This window comes from Cherax quadricarinatus, chromosome 2 (genome assembly GCF_038502225.1).
Source record: "Cherax quadricarinatus isolate ZL_2023a chromosome 2, ASM3850222v1, whole genome shotgun sequence".
NCBI classification, from domain to species: Eukaryota; Metazoa; Arthropoda; class Malacostraca; order Decapoda; family Parastacidae; genus Cherax; species Cherax quadricarinatus.
Window position 1 is genome coordinate 51549863 of NC_091293.1, and position 7500 is coordinate 51557362.

Below are 7500 nucleotides of genomic sequence, written 5' to 3' on the forward strand. Positions count from 1 at the left end.
ATATATATATATATATATATATATATATATATATATATATATATATATATATATATAGTCGTGCCGAATTGCTAAAATTGGTTAATTAACAAGAACTCATTTAAGATTACGCCCTTTCTAAAATTTTATCTTATAAGTTTAAAGATATATTTTTTCATTTATGTTAATTTAAAAATTAATAGTTTTGTGCCAAAAGAACCTTAGAAAATTTACCTAACCTTATTATAACAATCATAATTTAATTTAGCCTAATCCTAAGTTTACAATAATTTAATAATAAACAAATACAATGAGATATTTATTTTCCTTTAGGTTCAGGATGATTTTTGCGTAGCTATTTAAGCCAAAATCGCAAGTTTTACCTATTCGGTACGATATATAATTTTGGTATCTTCAAATTTTCCATTCCAAATTATACACGTAAAATGACCAATTCCTTACCATGACACGAAACAGGAGTCACTAAACTCCAACCAAAACAAATCACAAAACTCACAAATTTGAAATTAAACCTGGGCAATATTTTTCCCCATCGTGAAGCATTATCATGTCCAGGGTTGAAAGAACACGATGTTGTTCGTTTATTCCTCAGGTAAAACCACCTGACACAGTCCTTTGTTAAAAGACGACCCGATCAATAGCGTTACCACTATAGCGAGGAGGGCCAGGAAAAAAATCTCTGGCGTGCTGTGTTGCGGACAGTAGTCTCAGTCAGGGTACATGTGATGGTGGGGAAGCCTTTTAACTTAAAATGAAGGAAGCGTAAAAAACATTATATATATATATATATATATATATATATATATATATATATATATATATATATATATATATATATATATATATATATATATATATATATATATATATATCTGGAGGTTATTCAGGGGATCAACGCCCCCGCGGCCCGGTCCATGACCAGGCCTCCAGATGGATCAGGCCTTGATCAACTAGGCTGTTACTGCTGGCCGCACGCAGTCCAACGCACGAGCCACAGCCCGGCTGATCCGGCACTGAATTTAGGTATCTGTCCAGCTCTCTCTTGAAGGCAGCCAGGGGTTTATTGGCAATTCCCCTAATGCTTGATGGGAAGCTGTTGAATAGTCTTGGGCCCCGGACACTTATGGTGTTTTCCCTTAGTGTACCAATGGCGCCCCTACTTTTAATTGGGGGCATTTTGCATCGCCTGCCCAGTCTTTTACTTTCGTAGGGAGTGATTTCTGTGTGCAGATTTGGGACCATTCCTTCCAGGATTTTCCAAGTGTAGATTATGATATATCTCTCCCTCCTGCGTTCCAACGAGTACAAGTCAAGTGCTTCCAAGCGTTCCCAGTAGTTAAGGTGCTTGACAGAACTTATACATGCAGTAAAGGATCTCTGTACACTCTCTAGATCTGCGATTTCACCTGCTTTGAATGGAGATGTTAATGTACAGCAGTATTCCAGCCTAGAGAGAACAAGTGATTTGAAAAGGATCATCAATGGCTTGGCATCTCTCGTTTTGAATGTTCTCCTTATCCATCCTATCATTTTCTTTGCACGTGAGATCGTGGTACTGTTGTGATCCTTGAAAGTGAGATCCTCAGACATTACTAATCCCAGGTCCCTTACATTATTTTTCCGCTCTATTGTATGGCCAGAGTTTGTAGTATACTCTGTTCTAGTTATTATCTCCTCCGCTTTTCCATAAAGGAGGAGTTGGAATTTGTCCTCATTGAACATCATATTGTTTACCGTTGCCCACTGGAAAACTTTGTTTATATCTTCTTGGGGGGGCGCCAGAGGCTAGGAGGAGGTATGTTAGTAAGGGAGGGGGAGGGGCGTCAGACGCTAGAAGGAGGTATGTTAGCACGGGAGGGGGAGGGGCGTCAGAGGCTAGGAGGAGGAATGTTAGTAAGGGAGGGGGAGGGGCGTCAGAGGCTAGGAGGAGATATGTTAGCAAGGGAGCGGGAGGGGCGTCAGAGGCTAGGAGGAGATATGTTAGCAAGGGAGCGGGAGGGGCGTCAGAGGCTAGGAGGTATGTTAGTAAGGGAGGGGGAGGGGCGTCAGAGGCTTGGAGGTGGTATGTTAGTAAGGGAGGGGGAGGGGCGTCAGAGGCTAGGAGGAGGTATGTTAGTAAGGGAAGGGGAGGGGCGTCAGAGGCTAGGAGGAGGTATGTTAGTAAGGGAGGGGGAGGGGCGTCAGAGGCTAGGAGGTGGTATGTTAGTAAGGGAAGGGGAGGGGCGTCAGAGGCTAGGAGGAGGTATGTTAGTAAGGAAGGGGGAGGGGCAGGGGCGTCAGAGGCTAGGAGGAGGTATGTTAGTAAGGAAAGGGGAGGAGCGTCAGAGGTTAGGAGGAGGTATGTTAGTAAGGGAAGATGAGGGGCGTCAGAGCTAGTAGGAGGTATGTTAGTAAGGGAAGGGAAGAGGCGTCAGTGGCTAGGAGGAGGTATGTTAGTAAGGGAAGGGAAGAGGCGTCAGTGGCTAGGAGGAGGTATGTTAGTAAGGGAAGGGGAGGGGCAGGGGCGTCAGAGGCTAGGAGGAGGTATGTTAGTAAGGGAGGTGGAGGGGCGTCAGAGGCTAGGAGGAGGTATGTTAGTAAGGGAAGGGGAGGAGCGTCAGAGGCTAGGAAGAGGTATGTTAGTAAGGGAGAGGGAGGGTGAGGGGCGTCAGAGGCTAGGAGGAGGTATGTTAGTAAGGGAAGGGGAGGAGCGTCAGAGGCTAGGAAGAGGTATGTTAGTAAGGGAGAGGGAGGGTGAGGGGCGTCAGAGGCTAGGAGGAGGTATGTTAGTAAGGGAGGGAGAGGGGGAGGGGCGCCAGAGGCTAGGAGGAGGTATGTTAGTAAGGGAGGGAGAGGGGGAGGGGCGCCAGAAGCTAGGAGGAGGTATGTTTGTAAGGGAGGGGGAGGGTGAGGGGCGTCAGAGGCTAGGAGGTATGTTAGTAAGGGAGGGGCGTCAGAAACTAGGAGGAGGTATGTTTGTAAGAGAAGGGGAGGGGCATCAGATTCTAGGAGGAGGTATGTTAATAAGGGGAGGGGAGGAGCGTCAGAGGTTAGGAGAAGGTATGTTAGTAAGGGAGGTGGAGGGGCGTCAAAGGCTAGGAGGACGTTTGTTAGTAAGGGAAGGGGAGGAGCGTCAGAGGCTAGGAAGAAGTATGTTAGTAAGGGAGGGGGAGGGTGAGGGGCGTCAGAGGCTAGGAGGAGGTATGTTAGTAAGCTAGGAGGAGGTATGTTAGTAAGCTAGAGGGAGGGGCGTCAGAGGCTAGGAGGAGGTATGTTAGTAAGGGAGGGGGAGGGGCGTCAGAGGCTAGGAGGAGGTATGTTAGTAAGGGAGGGGGAGGAGCGTCAGAGGCTAGGAGGAGGTATGTTAGTAAGGGAGGGGGAGGGACGTCAGAGGCTAGGAGGTGTGTTAGTAAGGGAGGGTGAGGGGCGTCAGAGGCTAGGAGGAGGTGTGTTAGTATGGGAGGGTGAGGGGCGTCAGAGGCTAGGAGGTGGTATGTTAGTAAGGGAGGGGGAGGGTGAGGGGCGTCAGGGGCTAGGAAGAGGTATGTTAGTAATGGAGGGGGAGGGTGAGTGGAGTCAGATAGGAGGAGGTATGTTAGTAAGGGAGGGGGAGGGGAGGCAGAGACTAGAAGTAGGTATGTGAGTAAGGGAGGGGGAGGGGCGTCAGAGGATAGGAGGAGTTATATTAGTAAGGGAGGGGGAGTGGCGTCAGAGGCTAGAAGGAGGTATGTTAGTAAGGGAGGGGGAGGGGCGTCAGAGAATAGGAGGAGATATGTTAGTAAGGGAAGGGGAGGAGCGTCAGAGGTTAGGAGAAGGTATGTTAGTAAGGGAGGTGGAGGGGCGCCAGAGGCTAGGAGGGAGGTATGTTTGTGAGGGAGGGGGAGGGTGAGGGGCGTCAGAGGCTAGGAGGAGGTATGTTATATGCAATAAGATCACAGTAAACAGGTGATTTTAAAATATGCAAAACAACCACTGTGAAAGAGTAGTGAAATTCCAAGCGCTTTCGTGACTACTCACATGGTCAAGGAACTATTCATAGTTCCTTGACAATGTGAGTAGTCACGAAGTTGCTTGGAATTTCACTACTCTTTCACAGTGGTTGTTTTGTATATATATATATATATATATATATATATATATATATATATATATATATATATATATATATATATATATATATATATATATATATATATATATATATGTATATATATATATATATATATGTATATATATATATATATATGTATATATATATATATATATATATATATATATATATATATATATATATATATATATGTATATATATATATATATATATGTATATATATATATATATATATATATATATATATATATATATATATATATATATATATATATATATATATATATATATATATATATATATATATATATATATATATATATATATAATCTTCTCGCTTAAAGCTACTGATGCAGTGAAAAATACCTATACTTTCTCTTCAGTGCATTTCTAATTTATAAAATCTTAATAATACCCCTCACACTCTGAAAACTACACTTAGGTTTCCTGAAGTAACTCACTCAAAGCAATCTAGTCTTGAACTGTATTCCGTCTGCCACCAATACTTTAGGTGTATGTTCTATTTTGCGCTCTTTTCTATTGCTTTTCATTCCTGACATTCCATGAATAGAGAAGATGCATTCTTGCTTAAAGTAACATTGGCTTTTTTCTCTCACTGGTGACTGGTACTCTGGCTGTGACACAGACCAACAGAGGCTTCAGTCAGCAATCAAAAACAAGTGTTTCTAACTAATTTGGTAACGACGAATTCAAATATAAACTTAGTTATTTTTGCTCCATCATGTACAGTTTCTGTTAAAAAGAACCCCACGGTAATATAATTCATCAAGACATAGCTTACATGGAGAAGAGATATCTGGGAAACCTGATGGACTATTGCTGGACTCAACTCAAACTGGAAAGCCTGAAAAACTGTGATGCAAATATATTTCTATTACTGTATGAACATTTCTGTTATTTTTGTTATGCATATACGTAATTTATTTACGTAAAGATTTGTTTTTTCGCATTAAATACACCACAATTAATATCTATGCATAATTTAATTCGTATGATTGTTAGACAAGCTGTATCATGTGGTTATTCAACCTTCAATGGTGAAAATATTGAGTGTGTGATTAAAAACAAATCCCTACAAGAAACTAAACATGCTTAGATTATTGATCAGAACATTAGTTAGCTAAAAACAACTAGTTTGGTTCCTGACTGCCAACAATTTTACTCCCAATCTTAAAAAGTCAACGTTAAAATTTAAAAGAGTTATAAAATCAGTTATTAAAACACTAAAAATAATTATTTAAAACATTGATTAAAATTCATATTAAAACAATTATGTAAACATCTACAGTTAGATTAAGTTAGGACACTTTAGCTTTGGTTAAGTAAGATTAAATTAGGCTACGTTAGATTAGGGCGGGTTAAGTTAGGTTAGGTTAGGATAGGTTGGTGAAAGTTAGTGTAGATCAAGTTAGGTTGTTGTAAATTAGGTTAGATTAGTTCAAGTTATGTTAAATAAGGTTAACTTAAGTCATGCTTTGGTATGTTGATTTAGAGTTAGTTTGATTTGAAAACGACTTAAAATGTAACTTTAATTTTTAATTATTGAAATCAAACTAATTTTTTTACACTGGGGGTGAAAGTACTGAAAGTAAAATTGAATGGAAGCCAAATTGCCGAGAGTCAAAATACCGGAAGTCAAATTACTGGAAGTCAAATTACCGGAAGTCAAATTTCCTGGAGTCAAATTTCCTGGAGTCAAATTACCGGGAGTCAAATTACCGGGAATCAAATTACCGGGAGTCGTATTACCGGGAGTCGTATTACCGGGAGTCATATCACCGGGAGTCATATCACCGGGAGTCATACTTCCGGGAGTCATACTACCGGGAGTCATACTACCGGGAGTCATATTACCATGAGTCAAATTACTGGGAATGAGATTTTCTAGAATCTCTTTCATTTAGGAGTTGTCGAGAATACAATCGTATCATAAGATGGTAATCTTTCACATTTAGTGTCTCCTCTTTCAACAGCTACAGATATATCAGTCCTAACATGATTCACAACCCTGGTATTATTTCTGTCGATGACTGGAAATTATTCACATGGAGACGAAAACGGCAAGAAAAGTTTTTTGTATATAATTTCCTTCTCATATTTGATGAAGATGACCACAGATGGTAGTCGAAATATTAAGACTTCTACTCTTCCTATATATTTGTTCCTCCATGCGAGTTATGTCCTCTTATTGATAAGTTATGATGGCCCTTTGCTGCACCACTCTTTAAAACCTCATCTGTGATGATAAACGCAAAGATGAACCAAAAGTTGATAACATTATATTTTTATTAATGGGATTCTTGATACCTATACGGCATAAATTCCTCATTTCCTTCTTACATTTTAAAACAAATTAAGGATTTTTTTCCCTTAAAGTATTAGGCCTACTTCACAGATATTCCATCCATTGGTTAATAGTAGGTGTTGGTTAATTAACACACACACACACACACACACACACACACACACACACACACACACACACACACACACACACACACACACACACACACACACACACACACACACACGTTATAATTAACGCATGAGTAGACAAAAGCAAGCTACAGAACACGCATTTATAGAACTTTCTTAAGGAGGGGCACCTTGATACAGGTGAAGGGCTCTTGATTCAAGGAGTTCAAGCTTTCCTCCATTTTAGCGTACCAAGCTTGATTACCACCGAATCCTTGAGATTGAACGATCTTTATAAATGTAGTGCTTTACTGTGAATATAATAATAATAATAATATTTATGTAGTCACGACCTCTCACTTTGAGTAGAACTTCATCAGGGGAAGACTCGACATAACTCTTCACTGGAGACTTGTCCAGGTGAAGAATATTCTGCAGCCTGTGTCTTGTCTTCTCTGTTAACTGCGGTATCTAAATCCGTTATGGTCATGCAACTACTGGGAAAGGAGAAGAACTCAGATTCTATCTAAGGAAAGGAAACTCAGTTTCCTTTGACCAAGAGCCCTTCACTGATATTAATAGACCTCTCCTCTTCACTAACATCAATAGACCTCTCCCCTTCACTAATATCAACAGACCCTCCCCTTCACTAACATCAACAAACCCTCCCCTTCACTAACATCAACAGCCCCTCCCCTTCACTAACATCAACAGATCTCTCCCCTTTACTAACATCAACAGACCCCTCCTCCTTCACTAACATTAACAGATCTCTCCCCTTTACTAACATCAACAGATAACTCCCCCCTTCACTAACAGCAACAGACTCTTCCCTCTTCAGTAACATTGACAGACTCCTGCACCTTCACTAACATCAACAGACCCTCCCCTTCACTAACATCAACAAACCCTCCCCTTCACTAACATCAACAGCCCCTCCCCTTCACTAACATCAACAGATCTCTCCCCTTTAC

At 40.9% G+C, this 7500-nt stretch overlaps 1 protein-coding gene across 1 annotated transcript in view; it reads left to right on the forward strand.

Moving 5' to 3' along the window:
- Positions 1-7500, forward strand: part of LOC128695495 (uncharacterized) — a 458740-nt gene that overhangs the window by 347514 nt on the left and 103726 nt on the right. The gene's annotated exons all lie outside the window — the stretch shown is intronic.